The 27,631-nt window shown below is 43.9% G+C and overlaps 1 long non-coding RNA gene across 1 annotated transcript in view; it reads left to right on the forward strand.

Moving 5' to 3' along the window:
- The first annotated feature begins 1,310 nt into the window (after positions 1-1,310).
- LOC307181268 overlaps positions 1,311-27,631 on the forward strand; it is a 202,478-nt gene continuing 176,157 nt past the window's right edge. The window contains exon 1 of the long non-coding RNA XR_013826265.1: positions 1,311-1,385. This is a non-coding gene — a long non-coding RNA (uncharacterized lncRNA). The remainder of the gene's footprint in view (positions 1,386-27,631) is intronic.

Here is a 27,631-nt window from a genome sequence, read left to right on the forward strand (position 1 = left end):
TTCAGGAAACACCATACACTTCTCCGGAGTGTCTGTTGGCAATTTACATCCCGCCCATCAGCATAACAAGGCTCCCAGTTCTCCATGGCCTGTCTTGCCTTTCTGGATTTTACACTTTTTTCAGATGGCCCTTTTGACCAGGGGAAGTGAGACTTCATTGTAGTGCAGATTTCCTTTGCAAGCATGCTTGGTTGGCCAAAAAGTGCGTATGCGTTTTCTCCTGAATATATTCAGGAAAAAACGCATACGCCCTTTTTGTCCAAGTGCATCATTGTGGACGTTCTGCCTCTTTTCCTATGCTTTCAATGCAATTCCAGTCTACCTCCTGAAATCGGTTTCCTGCAATTCTGCCCCGCTTTCAAGTCCTGTTGGCAGCGTTACTTCAGTATATTTTTGGACGATAGCTGTCATTTATAACTCTGCAGGTTTGTGAATTACAGCCCCTGAGCTCCTTTCTTCAACTCGCTTTCTTGTGACCTGGCCGCAACACCCCAGGATGTCTGCAGGCCCTAATCTGGTTCCGGCATGGCACGCTGAGCCTTTGGTTAATTCCTCTTCCTGGTGGGAAATGAGAGTTACATTTGCCCGTCCAGACACCTCCAGCTAGTCTCTCATTGGTTCTCACTATTCCTGTTCATCTTCCGCAGAAATTGCAACCTGGGCCAAACAGTAGGTTAAAGGGACTGACTCTCCAAGTCGGGAGAGTGTTAGTTAAGCGTCTGGAATGTTGCACCCGAGTACCAGGGTACGAAAACTGAGACATATTTGAACACGTCTCCCGATCACATGGTTGATCATACTCTAGGTTCCACATGCATGTTTTAGCTGAAGGAAGAATACCTTAAACCTGGGTAGTTGAAACCCGTGTAATGGGTACCATGCAATATGAGTTCAAAGGGTCTTCATTTGCTCACCGAACCTCTCCAATCCTATCACTGCTGCGTTTATGCCCCTGTACACATGCTTGATTCTCTTTCGGAGACATAGCAATCCATAGGTTTTAAGATACTTACTAGTCAGGTACATTCTTAGGCATTTAATATGCGGTGTTGAGTCCATTTCGTTGAGCAAGGAGTAGCTCTTGTCTATTCCATATTTGGCTTAAGGAACTTTATCTGTGCTCATTTCAATCTCTGGTTTTATGCAGCACCCCAACTCACCTTTCCCCTTAAGCAAGCATAAGTTGGTTTTCTAAATTTGAGACCCTGTTCTGTTCTGTAATTCAGTTCCTGTGTAGCCAAGTTTACATTCCGTGTATTACTGATATCTTATGATGTTTCTTTTTCTGTGTGACTTATTTCAGTTAGAATCATCATACCTGAATCCACTCATTGTGCTGCTAAGGGCCTGATGACATAGATTTCATTGCTGAGCGATATTGCTTTGTAAGTAAATACCACAACTTCTTTATCCATTTTTCACTTTCTGCGATGTTGAAGTTGTATTGTAAACGAAGTTCTTGTAAACAGAGCCCTTCCAAACTTTGGGGTGGCTGTGTCTTTTTGATTTTAATTTCCCTAAGCTATAGGACCATAAGTGGAAGTGCCCTAGGCTCTGTTGCTTTGTTTTTTAGATGTTTCAGGAAACACCATACACTTCTCCGGAGTGTCTGTTGGCAATTTACATCCCGCCCATCAGCATAACAAGGCTCCCAGTTCTCCATGGCCTGTCCTGCCTTTCTGGATTTTACACTTTTTTCAGATGGCCCTTTAGCCCGGGGGGAAGTGAGACTTCATTGTAGTGCAGATTTCCTTTGCAAGCTTGCTTGGTTGGCCAAAAAGTGCGTATGCGTTTTCTCCTGAATATATTCAGGAAAAAACACATACGCCCTTTTTGGCCAAGTGCATCATTGTGGACGTTCTGCCTCTTTTCCAATGCTTTCAATGCAATTCCAGTCTACCTCCTGAAATCGGTTTCCTGCAATTCTGCCCCGCTTTCAAGTCCTCTTGGCAGCCTTACTTCAGTATATTTTTGGACGATATCTGTCATTTAGAACTCTGCAGGTTTGTGAATTACAGCCCCTGAGCTCCTTTCTTCAACTCGCTTTCTTGTGACCTTGCCGCAACACCCCAGGATGGCTCAGGCCCTAATCTGGTTCCGGCACGGCACGCTGAGCCTTTGGTTAATTCCTCTTCTTGGTGGGAAATGAGAGTTAAATTTGCCCGTCCAGACACCTCCAGCTAGTCTCTCATTGGTTCTCGCTATTCCTGTTCATCTTCCGCAGAAATTGCAAACTGGGCCAAACAGGGGGTTAAAGGGACTGACTCTCCAAGTGGGGAGAGTGTTAGTAAAGCGTCCGGAATGTTGCACCCGAGTACCGGGGAGGAAAACTGAGACATATTTGAACACGTCTCCCGTTCACACGGTTGATCATACTCTGGGTTCCGCATGCATGTTTTAGCTGAAGGAAGAATACCTTAAACTTGGAGAGTTGAGACCCGTGTAATGGGTACCATGCAATATGACTTCAAAGGGTCTTCATTTGCTCACCGAACCTCTCCAATCCTATCACTGCTGCGTTTATGCCCCTGTAAACACGCTTGATTCTCTTTTGGAGACATAGCAATCCATAGGTTTTAAGATACTTACTAGTCAGGTACATTCTTAGGCGTTTAATATGGGGTGTTGAGTCCATTTCGTTGAGCAAGGAGTAGCTCTTGACTATTTCATATTTGGCTTAAGGAAATTTATCTGTGCTCATTTCAATCTCTGGTTTTATGCAGCACCCCAACTCACCTTTCCCCTTAAGCAAGCATAAGTTGGTTTTCTAAATTTGAGACCCTGTTCTGTTCTGTAATTCAGTTCCTGTGTAGCCAAGTTTACATTCCGTGTATTACTGATATCTTATGATGTTTCTTTTTCTGTGTGACTTATTTCAGTTAGAATCATCATACCTGAATCCACTCATTGTGCTGCTACGTGCCTGATGACATAGATTTCATTGCTGAGTGATATTGCTTTGTAAGTAAATACCACAACTTCTTTATCCATTTTTCACTTTCTGTGATATTGAACTTGTACTGTAAACGAGGTTGTTGTAAACAGAGCCGTTCCAAACTTTGGGGTGGCTGTGTCTTTTTGATTTTAATTTCCCTAAGCTATAGGACCATAAGTGGAAGTGCCCTAGGCTCTGTTGCTTTGTTTTTTAGATGTTTCAGGAAACACCATACACTTCTCCCGAGTGTCTGTTGGCAATTTACATCCCGCCCATCAGCATAACAAGGCTCCCAGTTCTCCATGGCCTGTCCTGCCTTTCTGGATTTTACACTTTTTTCAGATGGCCCTTTTGACCGGGGGGAAGTGAGACTTCATTGTAGTGCAGATTTCCTTTGCAAGCTTGCTTGGTTGGCCAAAAACGGCGTATGCGTTTTCTCCTGAATATATTCAGGAAAAAACACATACACCCTTTTTGGCCAAGTGCATCATTGTGGACGTTCTGCCTCTTTTCCAATGCTTTCAATGCAATTCCAGTCTACCTCCTGAAATCGGTTTCCTGCAATTCTGCCCCGCTTTCAAGTCCTCTTGGCAGCCTTACTTCAGTATATTTTTGGACGATAGCTGTCATTTAGAACTCTGCAGGTTTGTGAATTACAGTGGCCCTGAGCTCCTTAATTCAACTCGCTTTCTTGTGACCTTGCCGCAACACCCCAGGATGGCTTCAGGCCCTAATCTGGTTCTGGCACGGCATGCTGAGCCTTTGGTTAATTCCTCTTCTTGGTGGGAAATGAGAGTTAAATTTTCCCGTCCAGACACCTCCAGCTAGTCTCTCATTGGTTCTCGCTATTCCTGTTCATCTTCCGCAGAAATTGCAAACTGGGCCAAACAGGGGGTTAAAGGGACTGACTCTCCAAGTCGGGAGAGTGTTAGTAAAGCGTCTGGAATGTTGCACCCGAGTACCGGGGAGGAAAACTGAGACATATTTGAACACGTCTCCCATTCACATGGTTGATCATACTCTGGGTTCCACATGCATGTTTTAGCTGAAGGAAGAATAACTTAAACCTGGAGAGTTGAGACCCGTGTAATGGGTACCATGCAATATGACTTCAAAGGGTCTTCATTTGCTCACCGAACCTCTCCAATCCTATCACTGCTGCGTTTATGCCCCTGTAAACACGCTTGATTCTCTTTTGGAGACATAGCAATCCATAGGTTTTAAGATACTTACTAGTCAGGTACATTCTTAGGCGTTTAATATGGGGTGTTGAGTCCATTTCGTTGAGCAAGGAGTAGCTCTTGACTATTTCATATTTGGCTTAAGGAAATTTATCTGTGCTCATTTCAATCTCTGGTTTTATGCAGCACCCCAACTCACCTTTCCCCTTAAGCAAGCATAAGTTGGTTTTCTAAATTTGAGACCCTGTTCTGTTCTGTAATTCAGTTCCTGTGTAGCCAAGTTTACATTCCGTGTATTACTGATATCTTATGATGTTTCTTTTTCTGTGTGACTTATTTCAGTTAGAATCATCATACCTGAATCCACTCATTGTGCTGCTACGTGCCTGATGACATAGATTTCATTGCTGAGTGATATTGCTTTGTAAGTAAATACCACAACTTCTTTATCCATTTTTCACTTTCTGTGATATTGAACTTGTACTGTAAACGAGGTTGTTGTAAACAGAGCCGTTCCAAACTTTGGGGTGGCTGTGTCTTTTTGATTTTAATTTCCCTAAGCTATAGGACCATAAGTGGAAGTGCCCTAGGCTCTGTTGCTTTGTTTTTTAGATGTTTCAGGAAACACCATACACTTCTCCCGAGTGTCTGTTGGCAATTTACATCCCGCCCATCAGCATAACAAGGCTCCCAGTTCTCCATGGCCTGTCCTGCCTTTCTGGATTTTACACTTTTTTCAGATGGCCCTTTTGACCGGGGGGAAGTGAGACTTCATTGTAGTGCAGATTTCCTTTGCAAGCTTGCTTGGTTGGCCAAAAACGGCGTATGCGTTTTCTCCTGAATATATTCAGGAAAAAACACATACACCCTTTTTGGCCAAGTGCATCATTGTGGACGTTCTGCCTCTTTTCCAATGCTTTCAATGCAATTCCAGTCTACCTCCTGAAATCGGTTTCCTGCAATTCTGCCCCGCTTTCAAGTCCTCTTGGCAGCCTTACTTCAGTATATTTTTGGACGATAGCTGTCATTTAGAACTCTGCAGGTTTGTGAATTACAGTGGCCCTGAGCTCCTTAATTCAACTCGCTTTCTTGTGACCTTGCCGCAACACCCCAGGATGGCTTCAGGCCCTAATCTGGTTCTGGCACGGCATGCTGAGCCTTTGGTTAATTCCTCTTCTTGGTGGGAAATGAGAGTTAAATTTTCCCGTCCAGACACCTCCAGCTAGTCTCTCATTGGTTCTCGCTATTCCTGTTCATCTTCCGCAGAAATTGCAAACTGGGCCAAACAGGGGGTTAAAGGGACTGACTCTCCAAGTCGGGAGAGTGTTAGTAAAGCGTCTGGAATGTTGCACCCAAGTACCGGGGAGGAAAACTGAGACATATTTGAACACGTCTCCCATTCACATGGTTGATCATACTCTGGGTTCCACATGCATGTTTTAGCTGAAGGAAGAATAACTTAAACCTGGAGAGTTGAGACCCGTGTAATGGGTACCATGCAATATGACTTCAAAGGGTCTTCATTTGCTCACCGAACCTCTCCAATCCTATCACTGCTGCGTTTATGCCCCTGTACACATGCTTGATTCTCTTTCGGAGACATAGCAATCCATAGGTTTTAAGATGCTTACTAGTCAGGTACATTCTTAGGCATTTAATATGCGGTGTTGAGTCCATTTCGTTGAGCAAGGAGTAGCTCTTGTCTATTCCATATTTGGCTTAAGGAACTTTATCGGTGCTCATTTCAATCTCTGGTTTTATGCAGCACCCCAACTCACCTTTCCCCTTAAGCAAGCATAAGTTGGTTTTCTAAATTGGAGACCCTGTTCTGTTCTGTAATTCAGTTCCTGTGTAGCCAAGTTTACATTCCGTGTATTACTGATATCTTATGATGTTTCTTTTTCTGTGTGACTTATTTCAGTTAGAATCATCATACCTGAATCCACTCATTGTGCTGCTAAGGGCCTGATGACATAGATTTCATTGCTGAGTGATATTGCTTTGTAAGTAAATACCACAACTTCTTTATCCATTTTTCACTTTCTGCGATGTTGAACTTGTACTGTAAACGAGGTTCTTGTAAACAGAGGCGTCCCAAAAATTGGTTTGGCCCTGTCTTTTTGATTTTAATTTCCCTAAGCTATAGGACCATAAGTGGAAGTGCCCTAGGCTCTGTTGCTTTGTTTTTTAGATGTTTCAGGAAACACCATACACTTCTCCCGAGTGTCTGTTGGCAATTTACATCCCGCCCATCAGCATAACAAGGCTCCCAGTTCTCCATGGCCTGTCCTGCCTTTCTGGATTTTACACTCTTTTCAGATGGCCCTTTTGAACGGGGGGAAGTGAGACTTCATTGTAGTGCAGATTTCCTTTGCAAGCTTGCTTGGTTGGCCAAAAAGGGCGTATGCGTTTTTTCCTGAATATATTCAGGAAATAACGCATACGCCCTTTTAGGCCAAGTGCATCATTGTGGACGTTCTGCCTCTTTTCCTATGCTTTCAATGCAATTCCAGTCTACCTCCTGAAATCGGTTACCTGCAATTCTGCCCCACTTTCAAGTCCTCTTGGCAGCCTTACTTCAGTCTATTTTTGGACGATAGCTGTCATTTATAACTCTGCAGGTTTGTGAATTACAGTGCCCCTGAGCTCCTTTCTTCAACTCGCATTCTTTTGAGCTGGCCGCAACACCGCAGGATGGCTTCAGGCCCTAATCTGGTTCCGGCATTGCACGCTGGGCCTTTGGTTATTTCCTCTTCCTGGTGGGAAATGAGAGTTAAATTTGCCCGTCCAGACACCTCCAGCTGGTCTCTCATTGGTTCTCCCTATTCCTGTTCATCTTCCACAGAAATTGCAAACTGGGCCAAACAGGAGGTTAAACGCGCTCACTCTCCAAGTGGGGAGAGTGTTAGTAAAGCATCTGGAATGTTGCACCCGAGTACCAGGGGAGGAAAACTGAGACATATTTGAACACGTCTCCCGTTCAAAAGGTTGATCATACTCTGGGTTCCACATGCATGTTTTAGCTGAAGGAAGAATACCTTAAACCTGTAGAGTTGAGACCCGTGTAATGGGTACCATGCAATATGACTTCAAAGGGTCTTCATTTGCTCACCGAACCTCTCCAATCCTATCACTGCTGCGTTTATGCCCCTGTACACACGCTTGATTCTCTTTTGGAGACATAGCAATCCATAGGTTTTAAGATACTTACTAGTCAGGTACATTCTTAGGTGTTTAATATGGGGTGTTGAGTCCATTTCGTTGAGCAAGGAGTAGCTCTTGTCTATTCCATATTTGGCTTAAGGAACTTTATCTGTGCTCATTTCAATCTCTGGTTTTATGCAGCACCCCAACTCACCTTTCCCCTTAAGCAAGAAGAAGTTGCTTTTCTAAATTTGAGACCCTGTTGTGTTTTGGAATTCAGTTCCTGTGTAGCCAAGTTTACATTCCGTGTATTAGTGATATCTTATGATGTTTCTTTTTCTGTGTGACTTATTTCAGTTAGAATCATCGTACCTGAATCCAGTCATTATGCGGCTACGGGCCTGATGACATAGATTTCATTACTGAGTGATACTGCATTGTACGTAAGTACCACAAGTTCTTTATCCATTTTTCACTTTCTGTGATATTGAACTTGTACGGGAAACGAGGTTCTTGTAAACAGAGGCGTCCCAAACTTTGGGGTGGCTGTGTCCTTTTGATTTTAATTTCCCTAAGCTATAGGACCATAAGTGGAAGTGCCCTAGGCTCTGTTGCTTTGTTTTTTAGATGTTTCAGGAAACACCATACATTTCTCCCGAGTGTCTGTTGGCAATTTCCATCCCGCCCATCAGCATAACAAGGCTCCCAGTTCTTCATGGCCTGTCCTGCCTTTCTGGATTTTACACTTTTTTCAGATGGCCCTTTTGACCGGGGGGAAGTGAGACTTCATTGTAGTGCAGATTTCCTTTGCAAGCTTGCTTGGTTGGCCAAAAAGGGCGTATGCGTTTTTTCCTGAATATATTCAGGAAAAAACACATACGCCCTTTTTGGCCAAGTGCATCATTGTGGACGATCTGCCTCTTTTCCTATGCTTTCAATGCAATTCCAGTCTACCTCCTGAAATCGGTTTCCTGCAATTCTGCCCCGCTTTCAAGTCCTCTTGGCAGCCTTACTTCAGTATATCTTTGGACGATAGCTGTCATTTATAACTGTGCAGGTTTGTGAATTACAGTGCCCCTGAGCTCCTTTCTTCAACTCTCTTTCTTGTGAGCTGGCCGCAACACCGCAGGATGGCTTCAGGCCCTAATCTGGTTCCGGCACGGCACGCTGATCCTTTGGTTAATTCCTCTTCCTGGTGGGAAATCAGAGTTAAATTTGCCCGTCCAGACACCTCCAGCTAGTCTCTCATTGGTTCTCGCTATTCCTGTTCATCTTCCGCAGAAATTGCAAACTTGGCCAAACAGGAGTTTAAAGGGACTGACTCTCCAAGTCGGGAGAGTGGTAGTAGAGCGTCTGGAATGTTGCACCCGAGTACCAGGGTACGAAAACTGAGACATATTTGAACACGTCTCCCAATCACATGGTTGATCATACTCTAGGTTCCACATGCATGTTTTAGCTGAAGGAAGAATACCTTCAACCTGGGTAGTTGAAACACGTGGAATGGGTACCATGCAATATGACTTCAAAGGGTCTTCATTTGCTCACCGAACCTCTCCAATCCTATCACTGCTGCGTTTATGCCCCTGTACACATGCTTGATTCTCTTTCGGAGACATAGCAATCCATAGGTTTTAAGATACTTACTAGTCAGGTACATTCTTAGGCGTTTAATATGCGGTGTTGAGTCCATTTCGTTGAGCAAGGAGTAGCTCTTGTCTATTCCATATTTGGCTTAAGGAACTTTATCTGTGCTCATTTCAATCTCTGGTTTTATGCAGCACCCCAACTCACCTTTCCCCTTAAGCAAGCATAAGTTGGTTTTCTAAATTTGAGACCCTGTTCTGTTTTGGAATTCAGTTCCTGTGTAGCCAAGTTTACATTCCGTGTATTAGTGATATCTTATGATGTTTCTTTTTCTGTGTGACTTATTTCAGTTAGAATCATCGTACCTGAATCCACTCATTATGCTGCTACGGGCCTGATGACATAGATTTCTTTGCTGAGTGATACTGCATTGTACGTAAGTACCACAAGTTCTTTATCCATTTTTCACTTTCTGTGATATTGAACTTGTACGGGAAACGAGGTTCTTGTAAACAGAGGCGTCCCAAACTTTGGGGTGGCAGTGTCCTTTTGATTTTAATTTCCCTAAGCTATAGGACCATAAGTGGAAGTGCCCTAGGCTCTGTTGCTTTGTTTTTTAGATGTTTCAGGAAACACCATACACTTGTCCCGAGTGTCTGTTGGCAATTTACATCCCGCCCATCAGCATAACAAGGCTCCCAGTTCTCCATGGCCTGTCCTGCCTTTCTGGATTTTACACTTTTTTCAGATGGCCCTTTTGACCGGGGGGAAGTGAGACTTCATTGTAGTGCAGATTTCCTTTGCAAGCTTGCTTGGTTGGCCAAAAAGGGCGTATGCGTTTTTTCCTGAATATATTCAGGAAAAAACGCATACGCCCTTTTTGGCCAAGTGCATCATTGTGGACGTTCTGCCTCTTTTCCTATGCTTTCAATGCAATTCCAGTCTACCTCCTGAAATCGGTTTCCTGCAATTCTGCCCCGCTTTCATGTCCTCTTGGCAGCCTTACTTCAGTATATTTTTGGACGATAGCTGTCATTTATAACTCTGCAGGTTTGTGAATTACAGTGCCCCTGAGCTCCTTTCTTCAACTCGCTTTCTTGTGACCTGGGTGCAACACCGCAGGATGGCTTCAGGCCCTAATCTGGTTCTGGCACGGCACGCTGAGCCTTTGGTTAATTCCTCTTCCTGGTGGGAAATGAGAGTTAAATTTGCCGGTCCAGACACCTCCAGCTAGTCTCTCATTGGTTCTCGCTATTCCTGTTCATCTTCCGCAGAAATTGCAAACTGGGCCAAGCAAGTTAAAAGCGCTGACTCTCCAAGTGGGGAGAGTGTTAGTAAAGCGTCTGGAATGTTGCACCTGAGTACCAGGGGAGGAAAACTGAGACATATTTGAACACGTCTCCCATTCACATGGTTGATCATACTCTGGGTTCCACATACATGTTTTAGCTGAAGGAAGAATACCTTAAACCTGGAGAGTTGAGACCCGTGGAATGGGTACCATGCAATATGACTTCAAAGGGTCTTCATTTGCTCACCGAACCTCTCCAATCCTATCACTGCTGCGTTTATGCCCCTGTACACACGCTTGATTCTCTTTTGGAGACATAGCAATCCATAGGTTTTAAGATACTTACTAGTCAGGTACATTCTTAGGTGTTTAATATGGGGTGTTGAGTCCATTTCGTTGAGCAAGGAGTAGCTCTTGTCTATTCCATATTTGGCTTAAGGAACTTTATCTGTGCTCATTTCAATCTCTGGTTTTATGCAGCACCCAAACTCAGCTTTCCGCTTAAGGAAGCAGAAGTTGCTTTTCTAAATTTGAGACCCTGTTCTGTTTTGGAATTCAGTTCCTGTGTAGCCAAGTTTACATTCCGTGTATTACTGATATCTTATGATGTTTCTTTTTCTGTGTGACTTATTTCAGTTAGAATTATCATACCTAAATCCACTCATTGTGCTGCTAAGGGCCTGATGACATAGATTTCATTGCTGAGTGATATTGCTTTATAAGTAAGTACCACAACTCCTTTATCCATTTTTCACTTTCTGCGATGTTGAACTTGTACTGTAAACGAGGTTCTTGTAAACAGAGACGTCCCAAACCTTGGGGTGGCTGTGTCTTTTTGATTTTCATTTCCCTATGCTATAGGACCATAGGTTGAAGTGCCCTAGGCTCTGTTGCTTTGTTTTTTAGATGTTTCAGGAAACACCATACACTTCCCCCCAGTGTCTGTTGGCAATTTACATCCCGCCCATCAGCACAACAAGGCTCCCAGTTCTCCATGGCCTGTCCTGCCTTTCTGGATTTTACACTTTTTTCAGATGACCCTTTTGACCGGGGGGGGAAGTGAGACTTCATTGTAGTGCAGATTTCCTTTGCAAGCTTGCTTGGTTGGCCAAAAAGGGCGTATGCGTTTTTTCCTGAATATATTCAGGAAAAAACGCATACGCCCTTTTTGGCCAAGTGCATCATTGTTGACGTTCTTCCTCTTTTCCTATGCTTGAAATGCAATTCTAGTCTACCTCCTGAAATCGGTTTCCTGCAATTCTGCCCCGCTTTCAAGTCCTCTTGGCAGCCTTAGTTCAGTATATTTTTGGACGATAGCTGTCATTTATAACTCTGCAGGATTGTGAATTACAGTGCCCCTGAGCTCCTTTCTTCAACTCGCTTCCTTATGAGCTGGCCACAACACCGCAGGATGGCTTCAGGTACTAATATGGTTCCGGTACGACATGCTGATCCTTTGGTTAATTCCTCTTCCTGTTGGGAAATGAGAGTTAAATTTGCCCGTCCAGACACCTCTAGCTAGTCTCTCATTGGTTCTCGCTATTCCTTTTCATCTTCCGCAGAAATTGCCAACTGGGCCAAACAGGAGGTTAAAGGGACTGACTCTCCAAGTCGGGAGAGTGTTAGTAAAGCGTCTGGAATGTTGCACCCGAGTACCAGGGGACGAAAACTCAGACATATTTGAACATGTCTCCCTTTCACACGGTTGATCATACTCTGTGTTCCACATGCATGTTTTAGCTGAAGGAAGAATACCTTAAACCTGGAGAGTTGAGACCCGTGGAATGGGTACCACGCAATATGACTTCAAAGGGTCTTCATTTGCTCACCGAACCTCTCCAATCCTATGACTGCTGCGTTTATGCCCCTGTACACATGCTTGATTCTCTTTCGGAGACATAGCAATCCCTAGGTTTTAAGATACTTACTAGTCAGGTACATTCTTAGGCGTTGAATATGCAGTGTTGAGTCCATTTCGTTGAGCAAGGAGTAGCTCTTGTCTATTCCATATTTGGCTTAAGGAACTTTATCTGTGCTCACTTCAATCTCTGGTTTTATGCAGCACCCCAACTCACTTTTCCCCTTAAGCAAGCATAAGTTGCTTTTCTAAATTAGAGACCATGTTCTGTTCTGTAATTCAGTTCCTGTGTAGCCAAGTTTACATTCCGTGTATTACTGATATTTTATGATGTTTCATTTTCTGTGTGACTTATTTCAGTTAGAATTATCATACCTAAATCCACTCATTGTGCTGCTAAGGGCCTGATGACATAGATTTCATTGCTGAGTGATATTGCTTTGTAAGTATATACCACAACTTCTTTATCCATTTTTCACTTTCTGCAATGTTGAACTTGTACTGTAAACGAGGTTCTTGTAAACAGCGGCGTTCCAAAATTTGGGGTGGCTGTGTCTTTTTGATTGTAATTTCCCTAAGCTATAGGACCATAGGTTGAAGTGCCCTAGGCTCTGTTGCTTTGTTTTTTAGATGTTTCAGGAAACACCATACACTTCCCCCGAGTGTCTGTTGGCAATTTACATCCCGCCCATCAGCACAACAAGGCTCCCAGTTCTCCATGGCCTGTCCTGCCTTTCTGGATTTTACACTTTTTTCAGATGACCCTTTTGACCGGGGGGGAAGTGAGACTTCATTGTAGTGCAGATTTCCTTTGCAAGCTTGCTTGGTTGGCCAAAAAGGGCGTATGCGTTTTTTCCTGAATATATTCAGGAAAAAACGCATATGCCCTTTTTGGCCAAGTGCCTCATTGTGGACGTTCTGCCTCTTTTCCTATGCTTTCAATGCAATTCTAGTCTACCTCCTGAAATCGGTTTCCTGCAATTCTGCCCCGCTTTCAAGTCCTCTTGGCAGCCTTACTTCAGTATATTTTTGGACGATAGCTGTCATTTATATCTCTGCAGGTTTGTGAATTACAGTGCCCCTGAGCTCCTTTCTTCAACTCGCTTCCTTATGAGCTCGCCACAACACCGCAGGATGGCTTCAGGCACTAATATGGTTCCGGTACGACATGCTGATCCTTTGGTTAATTCCTCTTCCTGGTGGGAAATGAGAGTTAAATTTGCCCGTCCAGACACCTCCAGCTAGTCTCTCATTGGTTCTCGCTATTCCTGTTCATCTTCCGCAGAAATTGCCAACTGGGCCAAACAGGAGGTTAAAGGGACTGACTCTCCAAGTCGGGAGAGTGTTAGTAAAGCGTCTGGAATGTTGCACCCGAGTACCAGGGGACGAAAACTCAGACATATTTGAACATGTCTCCCGTTCACACGGTTGATCATACTCTGGGTTCCACATGCATGTTTTAGCTGAAGGAAGAATACCTTAAACCTGGAGAGTTGAGACCCGTGGAATGGGTACCACGCAATATGACTTCAAAGGGTCTTCATTTGCTCACCGAACCTCTCCAATCCTATGACTGCTGCGTTTATGCCCCTGTACACATGCTTGATTCTCTTTCGGAGACATAGCAATCCCTAGGTTTTAAGATACTTACTAGTCAGGTACATTCTTAGGCGTTGAATATGCAGTGTTGAGTCCATTTCGTTGAGCAAGGAGTAGCTCTTGTCTATTCCATATTTGGCTTAAGGAACTTTATCTGTGCTCACTTCAATCTCTGGTTTTATGCAGCACCCCAACTCACCTTTCCCCTTAAGCAAGCATAAGTTGCTTTTCTAAATTAGAGACCATGTTCTGTTCTGTAATTCAGTTCCTGTGTAGCCAAGTTTACATTCCGTGTATTAGTGATATCTTATGATGTTTCATTTTCTGTGTGACTTATTTCAGTTAGAATTATCATACCTAAATCCACTCATTGTGCTGCTAAGGGCCTGATGACATAGATTTCATTGCTGAGTGATATTGCTTTGTAAGTGTATACCACAACTTCTTTATCCATTTTTCACTTTCTGCAATGTTGAACTTGTACTGTAAACGAGGTTCTTGTAAACAGCGGCGTTCCAAAGTTTGGGGTGGCTGTGTCTTTTTGATTGTAATTTCCCTAAGCTATAGGACCATAGGTTGAAGTGCCCTAGGCTCTGTTGCTTTGTTTTTTAGATGTTTCAGGAAACACCATACACTTCCCCCGAGTGTCTGTTGGCAATTTACATCCCGCCCATCAGCACAACAAGGCTCCCAGTTCTCCATGGTCTGTCCTGCCTTTCTGGATTTTACACTTTTTTCAGATGACCCTTTTGACCGGGGGGGAAGTGAGACTTCATTGTATTGCAGATTTCCTTTGCAAGCTTGCTTGGTTGGCCAAAAAGGGCATATGCGTTTTTTCCTGAATATATTCAGGAAAAAACGCATACGCCCTTTTTGGCCAAGTGCCTCATTGTGGACGTTCTGCCTCTTTTCCTATGCTTTCAATGCAATTCTAGTCTACCTCCTGAAATCGGTTTCCTGCAATTCTGCCCCGCTTTCAAGTCCTCTTGGCAGCCTTACTTCAGTATATTTTTGGACGATAGCTGTCATTTATATCTCTGCAGGTTTGTGAATTACAGTGCCCCTGAGCTCCTTTCTTCAACTCGCTTTCTTATGAGCTGGCCACAACACCGCAGGATGGCTTCAGGCACTAATATGGTTCCGGTATGGCACGCTGATCCTTTGGTTAATTCCTCTGCCTGGTGGGAAATGAGAGTTAAATTTGCCCGTTCAGACACCTCCAGCTAGTCTCTCATTGGTTCTCGCTATTCCTGTTCATCTTCCGCAGAAATTGCCAACTGGGCCAAACAGGAGGTTAAAGGGACTGACTCTCCAAGACGGGAGAGTGTTAGTAATGCGTCTGGAATGTTGCACCCGAGTACCAGGGGACGAAAACTGAGACTTATTTGAACACGTCTCCCGTTCAGACGGTTGATCATACTCTGGGTTCCACATGCATGTTTTAGCTGAAGGAAGAATACCTTAAACCTGGAGAGTTGAGACCCGTGGAATGGGTACCACGCAATATGACTTCAAAGGGTCTTCATTTGCTCACCGAACCTCTCCAATCCTATGACTGCTGCGTTTATGCCCCTGTACACATGCTTGATTCTCTTTCGGAGACATAGCAATCCCTAGGTTTTAAGATACTTACTAGTCAGGTACATTCTTAGGCGTTGAATATGCAGTGTTGAGTCCATTTCGTTGAGCAAGGAGTAGCTCTTGTCTATTCCATATTTGGCTTAAGGAACTTTATCTGTGCTCACTTCAATCTCTGGTTTTATGCAGCACCCCAACTCACCTTTCCCCTTAAGCAAGCATAAGTTGCTTTTCTAAATTAGAGACCATGTTCTGTTCTGTAATTCAGTTCCTGTGTAGCCAAGTTTACATTCCGTGTATTACTGATATTTTATGATGTTTCATTTTCTGTGTGACTTATTTCAGTTAGAATTATCATACCTAAATCCACTCATTGTGCTGCTAAGGGCCTGATGACATAGATTTCATTGCTGAGTGATATTGCTTTGTAAGTATATACCACAACTTCTTTATCCATTTTTCACTTTCTGCAATGTTGAACTTGTACTGTAAACGAGGTTCTTGTAAACAGCGGCGTTCCAAAATTTGGGGTGGCTGTGTCTTTTTGATTGTAATTTCCCTAAGCTATAGGACCATAGGTTGAAGTGCCCTAGGCTCTGTTGCTTTGTTTTTTAGATGTTTCAGGAAACACCATACACTTCCCCCGAGTGTCTGTTGGCAATTTACATCCCGCCCATCAGCACAACAAGGCTCCCAGTTCTCCATGGCCTGTCCTGCCTTTCTGGATTTTACACTTTTTTCAGATGACCCTTTTGACCGGGGGGGAAGTGAGACTTCATTGTAGTGCAGATTTCCTTTGCAAGCTTGCTTGGTTGGCCAAAAAGGGCGTATGCGTTTTTTCCTAAATATATTCAGGAAAAAACGCATATGCCCTTTTTGGCCAAGTGCCTCATTGTGGACGTTCTGCCTCTTTTCCTATGCTTTCAATGCAATTCTAGTCTACCTCCTGAAATCGGTTTCCTGCAATTCTGCCCCGCTTTCAAGTCCTCTTGGCAGCCTTACTTCAGTATATTTTTGGACGATAGCTGTCATTTATATCTCTGCAGGTTTGTGAATTACAGTGCCCCTGAGCTCCTTTCTTCAACTCGCTTCCTTATGAGCTCGCCACAACACCGCAGGATGGCTTCAGGCACTAATATGGTTCCGGTACGACATGCTGATCCTTTGGTTAATTCCTCTTCCTGTTGGGAAATGAGAGTTAAATTTGCCCGTCCAGACACCTCCAGCTAGTCTCTCATTGGTTCTCGCTATTCCTGTTCATCTTCCGCAGAAATTGCCAACTGGGCCAAACAGGAGGTTAAAGGGACTGACTCTCCAAGTCGGGAGAGTGTTAGTAAAGCGTCTGGAATGTTGCACCCGAGTACCAGGGGACGAAAACTCAGACATATTTGAACATGTCTCCCGTTCACACGGTTGATCATACTCTGGGTTCCACATGCATGTTTTAGCTGAAGGAAGAATACCTTAAACCTGGAGAGTTGAGACCCGTGGAATGGGTACCACGCAATATGACTTCAAAGGGTCTTCATTTGCTCACCGAACCTCTCCAATCCTATGACTGCTGCGTTTATGCCCCTGTACACATGCTTGATTCTCTTTCAGAGACATAGCAATCCCTAGGTTTTAAGATACTTACTAGTCAGGTACATTCTTAGGCGTTGAATATGCAGTGTTGAGTCCATTTCGTTGAGCAAGGAGTAGCTCTTGTCTATTCCATATTTGGCTTAAGGAACTTTATCTGTGCTCACTTCAATCAATGGTTTTATGCAGCACCCCAACTCACCTTTCCCCTTAAGCAAGCATAAGTTGCTTTTCTAAATTAGAGACCATGTTCTGTTCTGTAATTCAGTTCCTGTGTAGCCAAGTTTACATTCCGTGTATTAGTGATATCTTATGATGTTTCATTTTCTGTGTGACTTATTTCAGTTAGAATTATCATACCTAAATCCACTCATTGTGCTGCTAAGGGCCTGATGACATAGATTTCATTGCTGAGTGATATTGCTTTGTAAGTATATACCACAACTTCTTTATCCATTTTTCACTTTCTGCAATGTTGAACTTGTACTGTAAACGAGGTTCTTGTAAACAGCGGCGTTCCAAAGTTTGGGGTGGCTGTGTCTTTTTGATTGTAATTTCCCTAAGCTATAGGACCATAGGTTGAAGTGCCCTAGGCTCTGTTGCTTTGTTTTTTAGATGTTTCAGGAAACACCATACACTTCCCCCGAGTGTCTGTTGGCAATTTACATCCCGCCCATCAGCACAACAAGGCTCCCAGTTCTCCATGGTCTGTCCTGCCTTTCTGGATTTTACACTTTTTTCAGATGACCCTTTTGACCGGGGGGGAAGTGAGACTTCATTGTAGTGCAGATTTCCTTTGCAAGCTTGCTTGGTTGGCCAAAAAGGGCGTATGCGTTTTTTCCTGAATATATTCAGGAAAAAACGCATACGCCCTTTTTGGCCAAGTGCCTCATTGTGGACGTTCTGCCTCTTTTCCTATGCTTTCAATGCAATTCTAGTCTACCTCCTGAAATCGGTTTCCTGCAATTCTGCCCCGCTTTCAAGTCCTCTTGGCAGCCTTACTTCAGTATATTTTTGGACGATAGCTGTCATTTATATCTCTGCAGGTTTGTGAATTACAGTGCCCCTGAGCTCCTTTCTTCAACTCGCTTTCTTATGAGCTGGCCACAACACCGCAGGATGGCTTCAGGCACTAATATGGTTCCGGTATGGCACGCTGATCCTTTGGTTAATTCCTCTGCCTGGTGGGAAATGAGAGTTAAATTTGCCCGTCCAGACACCTCCAGCTAGTCTCTCATTGGTTCTCGCTATTCCTGTTCATCTTCCGCAGAAATTGCCAACTGGGCCAAACAGGAGGTTAAAGGGACTGACTCTCCAAGACGTGAGAGTGTTAGTAATGCGTCTGGAATGTTGCACCCGAGTACCAGGGGACGAAAACTGAGACTTATTTGAACACGTCTCCCGTTCACACGGTTGATCATACTCTGGGTTCCACATGCATGTTTTAGCTGAAGGAAGAATACCTTAAACCTGGAGAGTTGAGACCCGTGGAATGGGTACCATGCAATATGACTTCAAAGGGTCTTCATTTGCTCAACGAACCTCTCCAATCCTATCACTGCTGCGTTTATGCCCCTGTACACATGCTTGATTTTCTTTCGGAGACATAGCAATCCCTAGGTTTTAAAATACTTACTAGTCAGGTACATTCTTAGGCGTTTAATATGGGCTGTTGAGTCTGTTTCGTTGAGCAAGGAGTAGCTCTTGTCTATTCCATATTTGGCTTAAGGAACTTTATCTGTGCTCATTTCAATCTCTGGTTTTATGCAGCATCCCAACTCACCTGTCCCCTTAAGCAAGCATAAGTTGGTTTCCTAAATTTGAGACCCTGTTCTGTTTTGGAATTCAGTTCCTGTGTAGCCAAGTTTACATTCCGTGTATTAGTGATATCTTATGATGTTTCTTTTTCTGTGTGACTTATTTCAGTTAGAATCATCGTACCTGAATCCACTCATTATGCTGCTACGGGCCTGATGACATAGATTTCATTGCTGAGTGATACTGCATTGTATGTAAGTACCACAAGTTCTTTATCCATTTTTCACTTTCTGCGATATTGAACTTGTACCGTAAACGAGGTTCTTGTAAACAGAGGCGTCCGAAACTTTGGGGTGGCTGTGTCTTTTTGATTTTAATTTCCCTAAGCTATAGGACCATAAGTGGAAGTGCCCTTGGCTCTGTTGCTTTGTTTTTTACATGTTTAAGGAAACACAATACACTTCTGCTGAGTGGCTGTTGGCAATTTACATCCCGCCCATCAGCATAACAAGGCTCCCAGTTCTCCATGGCCTGTCGTGCCTTTCTGGATTTTACACTTTTTTCAGATGGCCCTTTTGACCCGGGGGAAGTGAGACTTTATTTTAGTGCAGATTTCCTTTGCAAGCTTGCTTGGTTGGCCAAAAAGGGCGTATGCGTTTTTTCCTGAATATATTCAGGAAAAAACGCATACGCCCTTTTTGGCCAAGTGCATCATTGTGGACGCTCTGCCTCTTTTCCTATGCTTTGAATGCAATTCCAGTCTACCTCCTGAAATCGGTCTCCTGCAATTCTGCCCCGCTTTCAAGTCCTCTTGGCAGCCTTACTTCAGTATATTTTTGGACGATAGCTGTCATTTATAACTCTGCAGGTTTGTGAATTACAGTGCCCCAGAGCTCCTTTCTTCAACTCGCTTTCTTGTGAGCTGGCCACAACACCGCAGGATGGCTTCAGGCCCTAATCTGGTTCCGGCATGGCACGCTGAGCCTTTGGTTAATTCCTCTTCCTGGTGGGAAATGAGAGTTACATTTGCCCGTCCAGACACCTCCAGCTAGTCTCTCATTGGCTCTCCCTATTCCTGTTCATCTTCGGCAGAAATTGCAAACTGGGCCAAACAGGAGGTTAAAGGCGCTGACTGTCCAAGTGGGGAGAGTGTTAGTAAAGTGTCTGGAATGTTGCACCCGAGTACCAGGGGACGAAAACTGAGACATATTTGAACACGTCTCCCGTTCACAAGGTTGGTCATACTCTGGGTTCCACATGCATGTTTTAGCTGAAATAAGAATACCTTAAACCTGGAGAGTTGACCCGTGGAATGGGTACCATGCAATATGACTTCAAAGGGTCTTCATTTGCTCACCGAACCTCTCCAATCCTATCACTGCTACGTTTATGCCCATGTACACACGCTTGATTCTCTTTTGGAGATATAGCAATCCATAGGTTTTAAGATACTTACTAGTCAGGTACATTTTTAGGCGTTTAATAGGCGGTGTTGAGTCCATTTCGTTGAGCAAGGAGTAGCTCTTGTCTATTCCATATTTGGCTTAAGGAACTTTCTCTGTGCTCATTTCAATCTCTGGTTTTATGCAGCACCCCAACTCACCTTTCCCCTTAAGCAAGCATAAGTTGGTTTTCTAAATTTGATACCCTGTTCTGTTCTGTAATTCAGTTCCTGTGTAGCCAAGTTTACATTCCGTGTATTACTGATATCTTATGATGTTTCTTTTTCTGTGTGACTTATTTCAGTTAGAATCACCATACCTGAATCCACTCATTATGCTGCTACGGGCCTGATGACATAGATTTCATTGCTGAGTGATACTGCATTGTACATAAGTACCACATGTTCTTTATCCATTTTTCACTTTCTGTGATACTGAACTTGTACTGTAAACGAGGTTCTTGTAAAAAGAGGCGTCCCAGAAATTGGTTTGGCTGTGTCTTTTTGATTTTAATTTCCCTAAGCTATAGGACCATAAGTGGATGTGTCCTAGGCTCCGTTGCTTTGTTTTTTACATGTTTCAGGAAACACCATACACTTCTCCCGAGTGTCTGTTGGCAATTTACATCCCGCCCATCAGCATAACAAGGCTCCCAGTTCTCCATGGCCTGTCCTGACTTTCTGGATTTTACACTTTTTTGAGATGGCCCTTTTGACCGGGGGGAAGTGAGACTTCATTGTAGTGCAGATTTCCTTTGCAAGCTTGCTTGGTTGGCCAAAAAGTGCGTATGCGTTTTTTCCTGAATATATTCAGGAAAAAACGCATACGCCCTTTTTGGCCAAGTGCATCATTGTGGACGCTCTGCCTCTTTTCCTATGCTTTCAATGCAATTCCAGTCTACCTCCTGAAATCGGTTTCCTGCAATTCTGCCCCGCTTTCAAGTCCTCTTGGCAGCCTTACTTCAGTATATTTTTGGACGATAGCTGTCATTTATAACTCTGCAGGTTTGTGAATTACAGTGCCCCTGAGCTCCTTTCTTCAACTCGCTTTCTTGTGACCTGGCCGCAACACCGCAGGATGGCTTCAGGCCCTAATCTGGTTCCGGCATGGCACGCTGAGCCTTTGGTTAATTCCTCTTCCTGGTGGGAAATGAGAGTTAAATTTGCCCGTCCAGACACCTCCAGCTAGTCTCTCATTGGTTCTCCCTATTCCTGTTCATCTTTCGCAGAAATTGCAAACTGGGCCATACAGGAGGTTAAAGGCGCTGACTCTGCAAGTGGGGAGAGTGTTATTAAAGCGACTGGAATGTTGCACCCGAGTGCCAGGGGAGGAAAACTGAGACATATTTGAACACGTCTCCTGTTCACACGGTTGATCATACTCTGGGTTCCACATGCATGTTTTAGCTGAAGGAAGAATACCTTAAACCCTGGAGAGTTGAGACCCGTGGAATGGGTACCATGCAATATGACTTCAAAGGGTCTTCATTTTCTCACCGAACCTCTCCAATCCTATCACTGCTGCGTTTATGCCCCTGTACACACGCTGGATTCTCTTTCGGAGACATAGCAATCCATAGGTTTTAAGATAGTTACTAGTCAGGTACATTTTTAGGCGTTTAATATGCGGTGTTGAGTCCATTTCGTTGAGGAAGGAGTAGCTCTTTTCTATTCCATATTTGGCTTAAGGAACTTTATCTGTGCTCATTTCAATCTCTGGTTTTATGCAGCACCCCAACTCACCTTTCCCCTTAAGCAAGCATAAGTTGGTTTTCTAAATTTGAGACACTGTTTTGTTTTGGAATTCAGTTCCTGTGTAGCCAAGTTTACATTCCGTGTATTAGTGATATCTTATGATGTTTCTTTTTCTGTGTGACTTATTTCAGTTAGAATCATCGTACCTGAATCCACTCATTATGCCGCTACGGGCCTGATGACATAGATTTCATTGCTGAGTGATACTGCATTGTACGTAAGTACCACAAGTTCTTTATCCATTTTTCACTTTCTGCGATATTGAACTTGTATAGTAAACGAGGTTCTTGTAAACAGAGGCGTCCCAAACTTTGGGGTGGCTGTGTCTTTTTGATTTTAATTTCCCTAATCTATAGGACCATAAGTGGAAGTGCTCTAGGCTCTGTTGCATTGTTTTTTAGATGTTTCAGGAAACACCATACACTTCTCCCGAGTGTCTGTTGGCAATTTACATCCCGCCCATCAGCATAACAAGGCTCCCAGTTCTCCATGGCCTGTCCTGCCTTTCTGGGTTTTACACTTTTTTCAGATGGCCCTTTTGACCGGGGGGAAGTGAGACTTCATTGTAGTGCAGATTTCCTTTGCAAGCTTGCTTGGTTGGCCAAAAAGGGCGTATGCGTTTTTTCCTGAATATATTCAGGAAAAAACGCATACGCCCTTTTTGGCCAAGTGCATCATTGTGGACGTTCTGCCTCTTTTCCTATGCTTTCAATGCAATTCCAGTCTACCTCCTGAAATCGGTTTCTTGCAATTCTGCCCCGCTTTCAAGTCCTCTTGGCAGCCTTACTTCAGTATATTTTTGGACGATAGCTGTCATTTATAACTCTGCAGGTTTGTGAATTACAGTGCCCCTGAGCTCCTTTCTTCAACTCGCTTTCTTGTGACCTGGCCGCAACACCGCAGGATGGCTTCAGGCCCTAATCTGGTTCCGGCATGGCACGCTGAGCCTTTGGTTAATTCCTCTTCCTGGTGGGAAATGAGAGTTAAATTTGCCCGTCCAGACACCTCCAGCTAGTCTCTCATTGGTTCTCCCTATTCCTGTTCATCTTTCGCAGAAATTGCAAACTGGGCCATACAGGAGGTTAAAGGCGCTGACTCTCCAAGTGGGGAGAGTGTTATTAAAGCGACTGGAATGTTGCACCCGAGTACCAGGGGAGGAAAACTGAGACATATTTGAACACGTCTCCTGTTCACACGGTTGATCATACTCTGGGTTCCACATGCATGTTTTAGCTGAAGGAAGAATACCTTAAACCTGGAGAGTTGAGACCCGTGGAATGGGTACCATGCAATATGACTTCAAAGGGTCTTCATTTGCTCACCGAACCTCTCCAATCCTATCACTGCTGCGTTTATGCCCCTGTACACACGCTGGATTCTCTTTCGGAGACATAGCAATCCATAGGTTTTAAGATAGTTACTAGTCAGGTACATTCTTAGGCGTTTAATATGCGGTGTTGAGTCCATTTCGTTGAGGAAGGAGTAGCTCTTGTCTATTCCATATTTGGCTTAAGGAACTTTATCTGTGCTCATTTCAATCTCTGGTTTTATGCAGCACCCCAACTCACCTTTCCCCTTAAGCAAGCATAAGTTGGTTTTCTAAATTTGAGACCCTGTTCTGTTTTGGAATTCAGTTCCTGTGTAGCCAAGTTTACATTCCGTGTATTAGTGATATCTTATGATGTTTCTTTTTCTGTGTGACTTATTTCAGTTAGAATCATCGTACCTGAATCCACTCATTATGCTGCTACGGGCCTGATGACATAGATTTCATTGCTGAGTGATACTGCATTGTACGTAAGTACCACAAGTTCTTTATCCATTTTTCACTTTCTGCGATAATGAACTTGTATGGTAAACGAGGTTCTTGTAAACAGAGGCGTCCCAAACTTTGGGGTGGCTGTGTCTTTTTGATTTTAATTTCCCTAATCTATAGGACCATAAGTGGAAGTTCTCTAGGCTCTGTTGCATTGTTTTTTAGATGTTTCAGGAAACACCATACACTTCTCCCGAGTGTCTGTTGGCAATTTACATCCCGCCCATCAGCATAACAAGGCTCCCAGTTCTCCATGGCCTATCCTGACTTTCTGGGTTTTACACTTTTTTCAGATGGCCCTTTTGACCGGGGGGAAGTGAGACTTCATTGTAGTGCAGATTTCCTTTGCAAGCTTGCTTGGTTGGCCAAAAAGGGCGTATGCGTTTTTTCCTGAATATATTCAGGAAAAAACGCATACGCCCTTTTTGGCCAAGTGCATCATTGTGGACGTTCTGCCTCTTTTCCTATGCTTTCAATGCAATTCCAGTCTACCTCCTGAAATCGGTTTCCTGCAATTCTGCCCCGCTTTCAAGTCCTCTTGGCAGCCTTACTTCAGTATATTTTTGGACGATAGCTGTCATTTATAATTCTGCAGGTTTGTTAATTACAGTGCCCCTGAGCTCCTTTCTTCAACTCGCTTTCTTGTGAGCTGGCCGCAACACCACAGGATGGCTTCAGGCCCTAATCTGGTTCTGGCACGGTACGGTGAGCCTTTGGTTAATTCCTCTTCCTGGTGGGAAATGAGAGTTAAATTTGCCCGTCCAGACACCTCCAGCTAGTCTCTCATTGGTTCTCCCTATTCCTGTTCATCTTCCGCAGAGATTGCAAACTGGGCCAAACAGGAGGTTAAAGGGACTGACTCTCCAAGTCGGGAGAGTGTTAGTAAAGCGTCTGGAATGTTGCACTTGAGTACCAGGGTACGAAAACTGAGACATATTTGAACACGTCTCCCGATCACATGGTTGATCATACTCTAGGTTCCACATGCATGTTTTAGCTGAAGGAAGAATACCTTAAACCTGGGTAGTTGAAACCCGTGGAATGGTTACCATACAATATGACTTCAAAGGGTCTTCATTTGCTCACCGAACCTCTCCAATCCTATCACTGCTGCGTTTATGCCCCTGTACACATGCTTGATTCTCTTTCGGAGACATAGCAATCCATAGGTTTTAAGATACTTACTAGTCAGGTACATTCTTAGGCGTTTAATATGGGGTGTTGAGTCCATTTCATTGAGCAAGGAGTAGCTCTTGTCTATTCCATATTTGGCTTAAGGAACTTTATCTGTGCTCATTTCAATCTCTGGTTTTATGCAGCACCCCAACTCACCTTTCCCCTTAAGCAAGCATAAGTTGGTTTTCTAAATTTGAGACCCTGTTCTGTTCTGTAATTCAGTTCCTGTGTAGCCAAGTTTACATTCCGTGTATTACTGATATCTTATGATGTTTCTTTTTCTGTGTGACTTATTTCAGTTAGAATCACCATACCTGAATCCACTCATTATGCTGCTACGGGCCTGATGACATAGATTTCATTGCTGAGTGATACTGCATTGTACATAAGTACCACATGTTCTTTATCCATTTTTCACTTTCTGTGATACTGAACTTGTACTGTAAACGAGGTTCTTGTAAAAAGAGGCGTCCCAAAAATTGGTTTGGCTGTGTCTTTTTGATTTTAATTTCCCTAAGCTATAGGACCATAAGTGGATGTGTCCTAGGCTCCGTTGCTTTGTTTTTTACATGTTTCAGGAAACACCATACACTTCTCCGGAGTGTCTGTTGGCAATTTACATCCCGCCCATCAGCATAACAAGGCTCCCAGTTCTCCATGGCCTGTCCTGCCTTTCTGGATTTTACACTTTTTTGAGATGGCCCGTTTGACCGGGGGGAAGTGAGACTTCATTGTAGTGCAGATTTCCTTTGCAAGCTTGCTTGGTTGGCCAAAAAGGGCGTATGCGTTTTTTCCTGAATATATTCAGGAAAAAACGCATACGCCCTTTTTGGCCAAGTGCATCATTGTGGACGCTCTGCCTCTTTTCCTATGCTTTCAATGCAATTCCAGTCTACCTCCTGAAATCGGTTTCTTGCAATTCTGCCCCGCTTTCAAGTCCTCTTGGCAGCCTTACTTCAGTATATTTTTGGACGATAGCTGTCATTTATAACTCTGCAGGTTTGTGAATTACAGTGCCCCTGAGCTCGTTTCTTCAACTCGCTTTCTTGTGACCTGGCCGCAACACCGCAGGATGGCTTCAGGCCCTAATCTGGTTCCGGCATGGCACGCTGAGCCTTTGGTTAATTCCTCTTCCTGGTGGGAAATGAGAGTTAAATTTGCCCGTCCAGACACCTCCAGCTAGTCTCTCATTGGTTCTCCCTATTCCTGTTCATCTTTCGCAGAAATTGCAAACTGGGCCATACAGGAGGTTAAAGGCGCTGACTCTCCAAGTGGGGAGAGTGTTATTAAAGCGACTGGAATGTTGCACCCGAGTACCAGGGGAGGAAAACTGAGACATATTTGAACACGTCTCCTGTTCACACGGTTGATCATACTCTGGGTTCCACATGCATGTTTTAGCTGAAGGAAGAATACCTTAAACCTGGAGAGTTGAGACCCGTGGAATGGGTACCATGCAATATGACTTCAAAGGGTCTTCATTTGCTCACCGAACCTCTCCAATCCTATCACTGCTGCGTTTATGCCCCTGTACACACGCTGGATTCTCTTTCGGAGACATAGCAATCCATAGGTTTTAAGATAGTTACTAGTCAGGTACATTCTTAGGCGTTTAATATGCGGTGTTGAGTCCATTTCATTGAGGAAGGAGTAGCTCTTGTCTATTCCATATTTGGCTTAAGGAACTTTATCTGTGCTCATTTCAATCTCTGGTTTTATGCAGCACCCCAACTCACCTTTCCCCTTAAGCAAGCATAAGTTGGTTTTCTAAATTTGAGACCCTGTTCTGTTTTGGAATTCAGTTCCTGTGTAGCCAAGTTTACATTCCGTGTATTACTGATATCTTATGATGTTTCTTTTTCTGTGTGACTTATTTCAGTTAGAATCATCGTACCTGAATCCACTCAATATGCTGGTACGGGCCTGATGACATAGATTTCATTGCTGAGTGATACTGCATTGTACGTAAGTACCACAAGTTCTTTATCCATTTTTCACTTTCTGCGATATTGAACTTGTATGGTAAACGAGGTTCTTGTAAACAGAGGCGTCCCAAACTTTGGGGTGGCTGTGTCTTTTTGATTTTAATTTCCCTAATCTATAGGACCATAAGTGGAAGTGCTCTAGGCTCTGTTGCATTGTTTTTTAGATGTTTCAGGAAACACCATACACTTCTCCCGAGTGTCTGTTGGCAATTTACATCCCGCCCATCAGCATAACAAGGCTCCCAGTTCTCCATGGCCTGTCCTGCCTTTCTGGGTTTTACACTTTTTTCAGATGGCCCTTTTGACCGGGGGGAAGTGAGACTTCATTGTAGTGCAGATTTCCTTTGCAAGCTTGCTTGGTTGGCCAAAAAGGGCGTATGCGTTTTTTCCTGAATATATTCAGGAAAAAACGCATACGCCCTTTTTGGCCAAGTGCATCATTGTGGACGTTCTGCCTCTTTTCCTATGCTTTCAATGCAATTCCAGTCTACCTCCTGAAATCGGTTTCCTGCAATTCTGCCCCGCTTTCAAGTCCTCTTGGCAGCCTTACTTCAGTATATTTTTGGACGATAGCTGTCATTTATAATTCTGCAGGTTTGTTAATTACAGTGCCCCTGAGCTCCTTTCTTCAACTCGCTTTCTTGTGAGCTGGCCGCAACACCGCAGGATGGCTTCAGGCCCTAATCTGGTTCTGGCACGGTACGGTGAGCCTTTGGTTAATTCCTCTTCCTGGTGGGAAATGAGAGTTAAATTTGCCCGTCCAGACACCTCCAGCTAGTCTCTCATTGGTTCTCGCTATTCCTGTTCATCTTCCGCAGAGATTGCAAACTGGGCCAAACAGGAGGTTAAAGGGACTGACTCTCCAAGTCGGGAGAGTGTTAGTAAAGCGTCTGGAATGTTGCACTTGAGTACCAGGGTACGAAAACTGAGACATATTTGAACACGT

This window comes from Stenella coeruleoalba (assembly GCF_951394435.1).
Source record: "Stenella coeruleoalba genome assembly, contig: scaffold_41, whole genome shotgun sequence".
Taxonomy (NCBI): Eukaryota; Metazoa; Chordata; class Mammalia; order Artiodactyla; family Delphinidae; genus Stenella; species Stenella coeruleoalba.